Source organism: Camellia sinensis, chromosome 7 (genome assembly GCF_055761805.1).
Source record: "Camellia sinensis isolate YWXY chromosome 7, ASM5576180v1, whole genome shotgun sequence".
Taxonomy (NCBI): domain Eukaryota; kingdom Viridiplantae; phylum Streptophyta; class Magnoliopsida; order Ericales; family Theaceae; genus Camellia; species Camellia sinensis.
The window spans coordinates 181,056,128-181,069,165 of record NC_138967.1 but is presented as its reverse complement, the minus strand read 5'-3'; the positions used below and the strand labels follow the sequence as shown (position 1 = coordinate 181,069,165).

Genomic DNA, 13,038 nt, shown 5'->3' with positions numbered 1-13,038 from the left:
ACAGGTTTCAGGTTGACGCCGCTGACTCTGATCTGGTGCTCGATCACCTACATACATATAATAAACAATGAGTTAGAGCCCAGTGAATAACAACTATGTAAAGGGGTTATGAATGATGTCCTTACAATAATTGAAACACTCAATTCATCAATAGATCAATTTCCCAATCAATGTTTCATATCATTTTGATTCATTTTGATTCATAATAGTCATACGTAGTACATCCAATAGCAAAACAATCTATAGGTCTTAAAGACCGAACAATCATTTGATGGCAATCAATGTAATAACAATAGTTCCAAGAATTGGAATTGACAGAGATCTATGTAACAATAACAATAACAATATGCTATGGATGCCACGAGTACAGTTCAGAAAATAGGACAATCATTCATCAATAAACATTACCAATTCAGTAAAATAATACATTTTTGTCAATCAGAAAATAATTATAATGGAACACACTACTAAAAGTTGACTTTTTGCGACGGTCTCAAACGTCGCAAAAGGTCCATATATTTCGCAAAAGACTTTTTGCAATGGAGTAGCGACGGTTACAAACCGTTACTTTCTTATGGTGACAACTAATCAATGGTTTTTGCGATGGTTTAACCCGACACAAAAAAGGGTAAAAAACTCCACTTTTAGTGACGATGTTAGTTGCCGTCACCAAAACTTTTTTGGCGATGGTATTTGACGTCGCGAAAAGTACTATTAGCGACAGTCTAAAACGTCGCAAAAAAAGTGAAATTAAATTAATATCATATTTGCGACAGTTTCAATCGTCACGAAAAGCATTATTAGCGACAGTCTAAAACGTCGCAAAAAAGTAGAATTAAATTAATACCATATTTGCGACAGCTTAAACCGTCGCTAAAGATTTAAACTAATATGTATATGCAGTAGTTAACCCGTCGCTAGGTTATTATTGTCGCAATAAAATTATTTTCATAAAATCAATATATATTTTATTAATTCATTCCCTGTACAAATTATTAATATTTTTTAAAATAAAATACATCCACATTCACATCCACATCCATATCCACACACATCAACATTCACATTCACATTCACAAACTCATACATATATATATATATATATATACCCTGTAACAATTGTAAACCAAATATTCTTTACAAAAATATATAAAAACATCCTCCAACAATACTAATAATTTTTTATATTCAAGAATATATATTTTTGTATCTAAAGCAAAACAAAAGTATCGACAATACAAATAAAATATATATATATATATATTACAGTTTGTTTTAATATCAATAGTAAGCTCCAATATCAATATGCAAAGATATCATCATGCACTCAAAAAAGGTTGCATCTGCAAAAAGAAACACAAAAAAAACATCATTTACAATATAATTAATTTCAAGTTTACAGAAAATGTAAAACGTTTGATATTGATTTCAAAAAATTAATAAATACAAAAAAGATTGTAAGCTGCAATATTGACATTCGAAGATATCATTACGTACTCAAGAACACGTTTTGTTGACATCCGACGCCATTTGACCATTTTAGTGAGTCAACCGGTTTGAAAAGGAGTTTTTAAAGAACAAGCTTTCATAAACAGAAATTTGGCTCTAGATTCAAAACCGAGAATCAGTTTCGAGTTCCGTCTTCTCCTACAAATCATTTGTGCCTAGTTAGTCGTGTGTGTCAAATTTCGTTGACATCTGATGCCGTTTGAGCATTTTAGTGAGTCAACCGGTTTGGAAAAAAGAGTTTCTAAATGACAAGTTTTCACAAATAGAAATTAGGCTCTAAATTTAAAATTGGGAATCGGTTTCGAGTCCCATCTTTTCTTACAAGTAATTTATGCCTAGTTATTCAATTGTGTGAAGTTTCATTGACATGCGATGCGGTTTAGCCATTTTAGTGTGTCAACCAGTTCGAAAAAGAGTTTTTAAAGGATAAGTTTTCACAAACAGAAATTAGACTCTAGATTCAAAATTGAGAATCGGTTTCGAGCCCCGTCTTTTCTTACAAGTCATTTGTGCCTAGTTAGTCATGTCTGTCAAGTTTCATTGACATCTAGAGCCCTTTGAGCATTTTAGTGTATCAACCGGTTCTCACTATTTTGCTGTAATTGGTAATGCCAGACAAACTTACAAGATCAATATCACAATGTGTAAATATTAATTATTAAGATTGGTTAAACAAACTAGGACCATATTATACAATAAAATCATTATATTTAAATACGAATCCATTATTGAAAATATTTTTGCAATCCAATGTCTACTAACAACAATTAAATTACATACAGATAAGAAACACTTTATAATATTGAATTTCCAAATCGGATTTGTATAATCTATTTTGAATTACATTTTAAGTTTGATTCTAATTAAAGTATTGGGGTTTCTGTTACACACTTATTTAGACCATGTACATATTATTCTAGAAATGTGTTTGCCAGAGAAATACTGATTTATCAAACCTATTAAAAGAAGAATGATGAAGAGAGAGAATGAGGAAATGGGTAGTTTTCCATACCTTGTTGAGTTTGAGAGTCGAAAGGTTTGAGATTGAATTGATGGATAAATTGAGCCGAGGAACTAACTAGAAAGGCAGCAACTAACAATCTATGAAAATGATTTGCTTCCAATTAAATCTCATTTACTCGCCACTACACAGCATTCAACTCCACCTGCATTTCAGACCAGAATTTTAATAAGAACAAGAATATTTAAAAAAAAAATTATAAAAATAGAAATACAATATATACACATGTATTATACATAATACTAACTCTTGTAACAAAATTGAAAAAAAAAAAGAAAAAAAAAAGAAAAAGAGTAAGGGCTGGTAGAGAGAGTTTGTAGAGTCTCTGAAAACGAGAGATTGTGAGGGTATGCTAATTGAAGTTACATTTAACCTAAGCAACAACAAATAATCTGTGTTTAAAGCTGAACTACAAGGTTGGAGGTCAAAACAAGACCTGTTTCAACGCCATACTTTTCAATATCCTTATATCAATCTTCAATGCGATTGGGAGATCGGAGATCGGAGATCGGAGCAAAATAAGATCTTCAAATGGTTCAATGTCTTCACGGCAATTTCTTTCCCATTTGAGCTACCATTCTTTTGTAGCCATAGTAAAGCAGGAACAACATCGACGCTCTCAACGCATGCACGTATATCGTCACTGTGATTACAGAGATTACAGACTAGAATCCCTCAGTGCTGCTGGAAAGGTTTCTTAAAGCTCCTATCAGCAAGTTATCAACAACGTTTCCAGCCTTCAGCCCCTTCTGTAGTTGCTCCCATAGTACCGGCACTACTCATTCAGTTGAAAGCAGTAGCAGCCTGCATCTTTACCCCAAGTGATCCTGATTGAAGAGGAGACATGAGTACAGGAACTGCCTGAGAATGAGATCCAACAGCACTGAAAACACTTTCGCGTGTATCAATATGCTGGAGCAACTGCTTCAAGGATTACTCTTGTTCCTGTACAGATGAAGAATTCTACCCCAATTGCTCAATGCATTGGGCAACACTAGCCAATGTTCTATCTGGGTGTTCCATGTTACTACACTCTCTGCACGTAATTTGGGAATGTAAGGTACTTGAGCAGTAAAAATCATCTATTTTTTAGCCATTGCAACACCATTAAAACTGATATGGGACAACAATGTACTATTAAAGGACCCACATAAAGCCTACACAGTGCAGATGTTGAATGATTTCTTTAGTATTTCCAGAAGCAAAGAGAAAAAGCGCTAATGACTCCATAGACAAAGAAAAGTGAAGGTCGACAGTTCAAGTTGAAGGCACAACAGGGAGCAGGAGGAGTTCAAAGAGAATGTGGGTCGACAGCCCTAAGTTACATGACATCATACCAAGGGGAAGCCCTAATAGAGCAGAAATAAAATAAATGTTAATTTTAAATAAACACAAGTTACCGGGGTAAGTTTTTTTAACGACATTAGTTGAATTTTAGTAAATACATTAATATATTTCCTTTTTTCTAGTAAGCAATTTATATAAGCATTCAGGAGAGAATTTTAAAAAGGTAAAATATTATAAATGAGGTGTCTTCTGAATAAGATATTTCACTCTAGCAAAAACTATGAACTGGACATTGACAGGTATGTCCACAATCAGAGTTATCCCTTAGATCTTTCTCTCATTTTTTTTGTTTTGTTTTGAAGGGCATAAATCGTTTGTGATACAGTGAAGCTGGATGCCCAATAGCAGTAATTGTTTCATAAAGATAAAATTGATTCTTTGAAATTGTTCAGAGCATGATAATACTTTCGATTAGAATGATGTATTGATGAGCCAATAGAAGCCTCAATTAGTGTTTGCCAATGTCTGCAGTGAGCAGACAGTTTTCAACTAAAGAAATGCTTACGAAAGAGTATTAAAATGTGATTCTAACATAGAAAACTCACCAGAACATGTCCCCAGAAATTGCAAATTGGAACACTATTTGGCCCTTATTTGCAAGGTGATGATAATAATTGAACTAACCTTGAACCCATTTTTATAAGTGAATGTGGAGTTGGCGGCTCGGAATCATGATGTTTAGCATCCTCATTTCTCTCCTGAAATAAAAAGAATGAGATAGTTGTGGTCACTACTAGATATAGAAGCAAAGAAAATGTTATTAACATAATTATTCACAAAAAAAGGATGCTGACCATTGCATCAAACTCTCCACAGACCCATGTAAAACCCAACACAATCCCCACCAATCCAAAATACTCCACCAAACTTGCCACACAAAGGGGTACCAAAGCAAGATAAGGTTTAGTGCCTCTGTTTTAGATTTACAAAATACACAAGATAGATCAACATTACTCATTAACACATCAATTTTATGCAGGAAATCCAATGTTTTTATCTTGCCTTTCCAAGCTAACCATGTTATAAACTTAGCAAAAGGTAATGAACTTGACATAGATAATGAACAAGGGCAAGATTGTTCTCCCTCATGATTCCAAATATACTGATATTTCTGCATCTCCTTGTGAAAAATTATATTCACCTGCGCAGACAACTTATAATGATGATGTTTTTATGAGCAAAACGAGAATCATCTATGATCAAGAGAGTTTGCATTTTCCATCCAATGATAACCATTACCAACTAGAGGCTAAGAAATTACGTGGCGCTAATCTTTGTAAGCCCTCTCAAGTAGATGTAGAATGTTTACATAATGAAAATGAAACTAAAGTTTCTACATGTGCATGGGAATCTTATTCAATGGAGGATGCTAATCAAGGAGAAGAGATGGAGGATAGCGTAACCTCTCCTTCCCATGACAACATAGTGAAAGAAACCCTTTCAGAGACATTGCTATATGAGTCTACTAAATCTGAATCTGTGTTCAAAGAATTAGAAGAGAAAGTTTCAACTATTCATGCAGAAAAGTTGTCGTCGTCTCCAAGGACACACAGGAGTAGTGATGAAACTAAGAGTGAGAACATTTGCTATTGAAGAAGCTCCCCAACTGAAAGGACTGCTGAACTACCTGAATCATCGGCAACAGCAAGATAAGAAACAGTTTCACCTGAAAGGTCTCCTTGTATGTTCCAGTCTCCTAGAGATAAAAGACAATTTGGTTCAGGGCAAGATCTTAAAGATCAGTCATATTCTTCTAGATCATAGAGAGTGAAACATTCTGATTCACCTAAGAATTCTCCTCTGGGGAAAGAAATTTGTTCCAATGACCATTCACCACATTCTAATAGGCAGGATTTAGGTTGTCCATTAGTGTCTCATCAAAGGTCCCGTCTTGTGGACGGTGGTTCATTGAAATGTGTATCTACACCATCAAGAAATCGTTACTCACCCAAAAATGACAGGAGAAGGGACAGGTTGGAGGCGACTTCACCTGTCAGGCAAAGGGATTCTTCTTCTAGATACAAGAGAGATTACAGTAACAGATGTTGATCAAGGTCTCCACATACAAGAAATCATCACAGAAGGTCCCTATATATAAGAAATCATTACAAAAGATCCCCAAGGTGATAATATTAAAATTTTGTTTTTTATTTTAGTTCTTGTTTGGTGTTTAAATTTGCTATTTATTAGAATTTCTATGTTCTTATCAATCTTTTGATTCCTTATACCCATGGATACACAAGGAAAGTTAAGAATTTTTATGACAAAGTTCCAGCTAACTTTCAGAAATTTAATTCCAAATAATCTCTTATTCATTGAAGGCATATGGTGCTTGAGGGACTTTATACGATGCTTTTATCCTTGAAATCGATGTATATGCTTATTGTTATTGAAATATTCTATTTCGTCTTAAACTTTCTCTTCCACTCTCTTCCTGATTTTGTTGATAAGGTATCCTTTGTTCTTTTTCTGGTTGTGGGATAGAATTTCAAAATGTGCACTCTCTTCTATTTGGTTTTTGGTAACTGAAATATACATTCTTTTATTCCTCTGCATTCAAGAGGAGGGATTCTCCAAGGCGCAAATCTTCCCCTTCACGCTATCAGTCTTACTGTAGGTCTCCTAAAAGGAGACCATGGTCACCACCTCATAATAGGAGCACTGGAGTAGGGAAACCTGGGAGAAACCTATTCGTTGCAGGCTTTTAGTTTTTTGACTACAGAGAGAGATTTGGAAAAGAAGTTCTCTAGATATGGCCGTGTACGAGATGTTTGCATTGTCCGGGATAAGAGGTAACTATGCCATTCACTTTTAACTTTCTCTTTACCTTACAATTGCAGGATCATTTAATAGACACTTTTACTGAGATCTTATTCTTGTACTAGTCGACTTTACACTTACATGAAACATGGAACTACAGAACTAGAGCAAAGGTGACCCCATTTTAGGTCCTCATCACACTTCACAGCTCTTATACACATTACATACCTTGAAGGCATGAATCACCCCTCCAATTATCTATCCAGAACAAGATCCTAAAACCATTCCCAATCCTAATTTCCACATTCTCTGCATAGAAACTGTGCAGCCTAGACTTAGACAGAACCATATTCAGGATGTCCCTCCAAACAGTAGAGACATTAGCAGAAGCAATAATTGATGGCAGCCATCTCCCTCATGATGATCCATAATAGAATATTGAGGTGTTTTGAAGTGGTTTATGGTTTAAGGATTAATTTCCATAAAAGTGTTGTTTGTGGGATAGGTGTGAAAGAGGAGATGGTCTCAGAATTTGCTACTTTGCTTAACTGTCTTAGTTAGAAAATCATAAAGTGATATCCTATCCTCAACCTTTACCTTTCTTTTATTTTATGCGTACACAAAGATTCAATGTCTGTCTCACTTTCTCTAACTATCTATTATTCTCACAGTCTAGTGGCTTGTCTTTCTATAGTTTTCTTTTATTTTGTTTGTTTGACCAGATAACTTCTAAATCCAAAGTGGATGTAAGATTTTAGTGGCATATAAAAATATATATTTATATATAACATAAAAAATAAAAAAAAGAAGAAGAAGAAGAAGAAGAAGAAGAAGATTTGAGACAAAAATTCAGATGCCTGTGGGCTGTAGGCCCAATCCCTATTTTTAATTTTCAAAAAAGAGCTTTAATGGAATTTCTCAAACATACAACCTTGTGAGGCATTTCCAATGCAATTAATTATAACTTGAGCTACATAGTTATTATTAATAATGACAGTAATTAAGTTAACATACCATCTAATGTCTCGATATGGAGCTCGGAACCCTTGGCAAGAATGGATCTGCAGTTTTCAAAATCGAATTCAAAATCATTGTTCTCCTCGATTTGTAGTATCGGTGTGCTTCCATTTAATTTGTTTTTGCATCCTAATCTTGCTTTGAGCGTAGTGGCTCCTCTTAGTGCTATAAAAAGTTAAAACAAGAAGTGAAATTAGCAAGTCACACACGCTGAAAGAATAAAATGAGGTCTTTTAATTACAAATATCATAATTCCCCTAATTAAAACCCATTATCATAAATTTCTTCATTTTCCCGTCTTTTCCATGAGCTGAATTTTTGTTCTGCTGCTCTAGAAATCATTCTAATAAAAAGGGAATTTGGATCCTCCATGTTTAAAATATTAAATCTTTTGCAGTAAGGCTATGAAGTAAAATATTGCTTTTTAAAAAAAGCTACTGGTACGATACGGGTACGTCGATACGGTAAAATTCAAAAAAAATAGGGTACGGGTACGGCTTGGTACGCTTGTAAAAAAATATTTATTTTTAATTTAGAGTAATGCAAAAAATAATTAAATGGTTTAATTTGTTAAGGTCCAACCTATAATTAACATTTAATGCCAAAAGGAAAAGTATAAAGCAAAATTAAATATCAATATATTAAATAACTTACAAACCATAGTTTAATTTTAAAATCATGCTAAGCATAAAACAAAAACTGAAAAAGAAATCTAGTGAAATGAGTTTTATCTCTGTAGTAGAAGGAATATATTGTTTCAACTTAGGTACGGTACGGCTTGGATATATACTAGGTACGTCTGGGTACGTTAAAAATTAAGAAGAAAAAACTTGGGTACGTGTTTCGTGTACCCGGTACGTATGCAGAAGTACCATACGAGGTACGGTACGCCGGTAAGTACCCGGTACGGGTACGGCATATTTTTCAAAGAACCCATGCTTCATAGCATCAAATGCAATTAACTCACGAATAGATAAAAATATAAGATAAATTTTGACATACTTTTGGCCAAGAAAAAGAAACGGAAAGAGAAAAAAAAATATTTACAAGACCATGTAACCATAAGCATCGAAATTACCATTATTGCATCTGAAGCTAAACAGGACATCAAAGAATTTTTTATTTATTTATTTTTTTTGATAACTAACAGGACATCAAATATTTCATCAAGTGGATAGTGGAAATCTTGTGACATGTTCCACTCATAAGAGAACCATGACAGCAAATAGTTCCCTTTGTATTGTTCCCATTGATTATTATCAAAACCTAACTAGTTTTAGATGAATCATGATTGCATTAAACAAATTCAAGCAAATACGACACTAGAACCTAAGCTTTTTTTCCCCATTGTATTGTGCCCACTAATTATTATCAAAACCTAATTAGTTTTTAAACAAATTCAAGCAAATTCCCAACACTAGAGCCTAAGTTTTTTATTTTTCCCTTTGTGTTGTTCCCACTGATTATTATGAAAACCTAATTAGTTTTTAAACAAATTTAGGAAAATGCCCAAAAAGAAATACGGACTAATCCCTGGTTCAACCATCAAATGAAAAATAAATATAGACGCAGTTCTACTTCTAGTTAGGCAGAATACCTCCTAGAATTAACTATTGTAAGTAGACAATTCTACTACTACCCCTATCCAGTGAAAGAACTAAAAAAAAAAGTTTTTTTCTCATTTCCATTTTTAAATGATTCAGTCAGTTCTCATTTATCTAATTTTATGTATCTGAAACCCATAAACTAATAATAATGCATTTTATCAGCTAACACAAAATAGCAATATACTCCAATTTGTGCCACATGTATTTTCCAAAGTCAGAAAATAAGATAACACATACAATGAGTTACAATATCAGACCGTGAACATGTCATCCTCTAGTGCCCCAAGCTAACCAGAGCACAGAGCAAAAAGCAGCAAATAGAAGGATATATCCTAAGCATCATAAACAACGGATCACAACTTAGCAAAAACAGAAGGCCAAATAATCTACGTGCAGGGAAACAAAGATGCATGTTGCCTACTTATTTTTTTTAATAAGTAAAATATAGACAGATGTTGCCGAAACAAAGATGCGGCAATTATTCCTCCCATGTCAAATTCACACATGAAACATAACAAAATCAAAATGAGAGAGAACAAGAAACGATAACAAAGTTATCAGTCACATTAAGATTCAGAATCATAAGATTTAATCAAGTAGAAAGAAGTAAAACTTGTATTAGGAACTAGTAGTTTCTAATATTCCCATCAAAATTATGTCTTTATATATCAAACCAAGTTCAAACAAATTGAAAGAATGAGGGATAGAACCAAATTCACGCTACCCTGGATTAACTAGGCTACAAAGTTAATTAGGATCATTAATTTGTGTGGGCGTGCAAGTTAGAGAAAACTTTGAAATTAAAAACACAACTTTATTATTCTACAGGATTTCAATATGTAATACAGATTTCGAATGCAAAGAGAAAACCCTTACCTTCAAGCTCTAGATTTTTATAAATTTCAAATTCATAATACAAATATCGAATGCAAAATTCTTAAATTCAAACTGAGAGAAAGAGAGAGAGTCATTACCTTCAAACTCTAGGGTTTCGAAGGAAGTAAAAGAGAGATGAAAACAAATTTGCAAATTGTGAATAAAAATACAAATTTTGGATCTGCAATACCTTGAGAGGTACTGATTGAACGTTGAAGACTCCTAAAGCTCTGAGAGAGGTGATATCCATGTACTGACCGAGATCGATGGCGAGATCGAGAGAGAGTGGGCGGCGATGTCGGCTTGGTGAAGGTGGATCAACAAACTGATGCCGGCGGAAGAGAGAGAGAAAGAGAGAGAGAGGGGGAATGAAAATATCAGAGGCGCCAACATTTGAGAAATTTGGAAATTTTTGGTGTTTTGTGACGGCACAATGATACCCATCACAAAACAAAAAACAATTAAAAATATATATTTACGTCAAGAGGGAATAACCGTCGCAAAAAATGAGCTTACGTGACGGCCATAGATTTGCTGTCGCAAAACCCATTGAACATATGCTTCCTTCTTTTTGAGACAGAATTAACTGTCGCAATAAGTGACCATTGGCGACGGAATATTAACCGTCGCAAAAAGTAGCTTTTTGCTACGGCAACGTATGCGTCGCAAAAAGTTCCGTGTCATGTACCCCTTTTTCTAGTAGTGATAGCTTTACAACAGTATTACTCACAGTGGCTCCCTAAAACACGTGTTAACGATGCACTAAGGATGTGGCGTCCAACCTAAACAAACACGTCAAGCACAACAACTCAATACATAGTTCATTTATTCAATCGGTTCTATTCACTTATTCAGTTTCTATTCGTTGTCCACTCGTTCAGTTCTAACATTTTGTTCTTTCGTTTCATTCGAGTTCATGAGATGCGAATGCATATGAAAAACACTTTAAACCATGCAAACAGAGGCCTGGAAGATAGAAAAATGGAGCGAAAACAAAACTGGGACCGCCTTAACAACCGCACATATAGGGGCACTGGCCGCACGTGCGAAACCACCACCGCACGTGCGCCCCGTACGTGCAATTATTTCAGTATTGAAGCTCAAATCTGCCCTGTTTTCTACACGTGCGGGACCCCAGGCCGCATGTGTGCTTTTGGGTCTATTTGGTTCGAAAATCAGTCTCATTTTTAAAGTCTCAAGTTTACAACTCCAACTCTAATTTCATGCAATTCAAGATCCAAAACCTTTCATGAACATAGCGAACTTAACATATCTAGCTTTAAACAAAATTATGACTTCAATCAAAGCAAAGTTTTCCATGCAAAAGCTTAGAGTCTTATATTGTAATGAAAGTTCATAAAGCTTGTACATTTTGAGCTTCAAATCTTCTTAAATTTCATGATGCATGTGCAATTAAAATTCTAATTTATGCAAGACAACAAAAAGCAAACCCACAATATGGTCAATTCTAATTTAATTTCTACAATTTGAATTTAATTCAATTCCTTCATCCTTTTACTAATTTCTTTTAAATTACATGAAATTGATTCTTAAACTCTTTTCTATTTTCCTCTAAATCATGAAATTGGAATTATGAAACTTTGCATGTATGAAATTAAGATTAACACTAACTAATTATAATTAGCATTGCTCTAATTTGAATTTTTATTAATTTTCGTCATATCAAACCCGTAAACGTTTTAAACATTAATTACCATCTCAAACCCTTGAAATCTTATGATGCATGTTTAATTAGAGTATTAAACTTGTAGAATTTGCCCATATGCATGTAACAATGAGGCTTAATTTCATGCAAGACTACATCATCAAACTCAAAATAATTAATTTTCATATCCATGAACCTAACTTAATTTCTTCATCTTTGTTTCCTAATTTCTTCCAAATTATATGAAATTGAACCCAATCTCATCTTTAATTCAAGTGTAATACAAGAATTCTACAAAAATCATACCTTAAACTTTAATAGCCTGAAATTCTTGAGCTTTTCCTTTCTCTCATTATTTTTCTTGTATTCCATGCCCTGGGCTAGAATTCTCCAGCACAGTAGTTTGAGTTCGCTCTCTCTCTCTCTCTCTCTCTCAATCACTTACGGGTTTGCCCAAAACAAATATGAAGTTACACTCCTTTTTGTTCTCAATTTCTTTCTAGCACAAGAATGCTGCCAGCAAGTAATAAAAATAGAGTTGCCTACTCTCTCTCTCCTAATATACACACACTCCACTCTTTACATTGCACACGTGCACTCATCCTTGAATTCCAACACATCACTCACATGCACACACATACACAGATTTGCTCAGTACACACACAGAATTTCTCTGCACACCCAGATTTCTGGGCGCACACACCCACATACCCCCAATTCTAGATTCTTCCATAATTCAGTTTATGTTTTTGCCTAATTTAATTGAGCAGCACTTTATCTTAATAAATCTTGATTAACACATAATTAAAGTAATCATACCTAATCACAAATCTCACATAATTTAAGTTGTCTAATTTCATTTCCATTAAAACTTAATTAATTATATTTAAATTTATCATTTTGAATGAGATTTTTAATCAAACTCCCAAAATACTCCAAATATTAAATTAAACTTATTTCCATCCTCAATTTTGGTTTTTTAAATCATTAAGGCCTTCAATTTCAAATTAAACTTCAAAATCTTCGTCAATAAATTACATATTCAATTGAACACATCATAAATAAATTTAATTCATAATAATTTTAATTTCCAATCTTCATAACTTAATCAACTCCAATTCAGACCCAATTAATAAAATCTCAATTTTGCTAAACTGAATCGGATATTTAATTGAACTCCCATATGGTTCAATACTCTAAATTAAAACAATTCAATTCGTCAATTTCACCTTCTT

At 33.7% G+C, this 13,038-nt stretch overlaps 1 long non-coding RNA gene across 3 annotated transcripts; it reads right to left on the bottom strand.

The window, feature by feature from the left end:
- Positions 1–1,115: 1,115 nt before the first annotated feature.
- LOC114277740 (uncharacterized) lies at positions 1,116–12,313 on the bottom strand. 3 transcript variants are annotated; one of them, XR_014336501.1, is made up of 7 exons: positions 12,110–12,313; positions 10,654–10,919; positions 10,328–10,462; positions 7,652–7,819; positions 2,967–4,575; positions 2,522–2,675; positions 1,116–1,343 (listed from the first exon to the last, which is right to left on the bottom strand). It is a non-coding gene; the product is annotated as an uncharacterized LOC114277740 (long non-coding RNA). The 3 variants fall into 3 exon arrangements; XR_014336502.1 differs by lacking the exons at positions 10,654–10,919; positions 12,110–12,313 and having other exon boundaries at positions 2,967–3,566; positions 4,423–4,575; positions 10,328–10,591; XR_014336500.1 differs by lacking the exons at positions 10,654–10,919; positions 12,110–12,313 and having other exon boundaries at positions 10,328–10,593.
- Between the last annotated feature and the right edge of the window lie 725 nt (positions 12,314–13,038).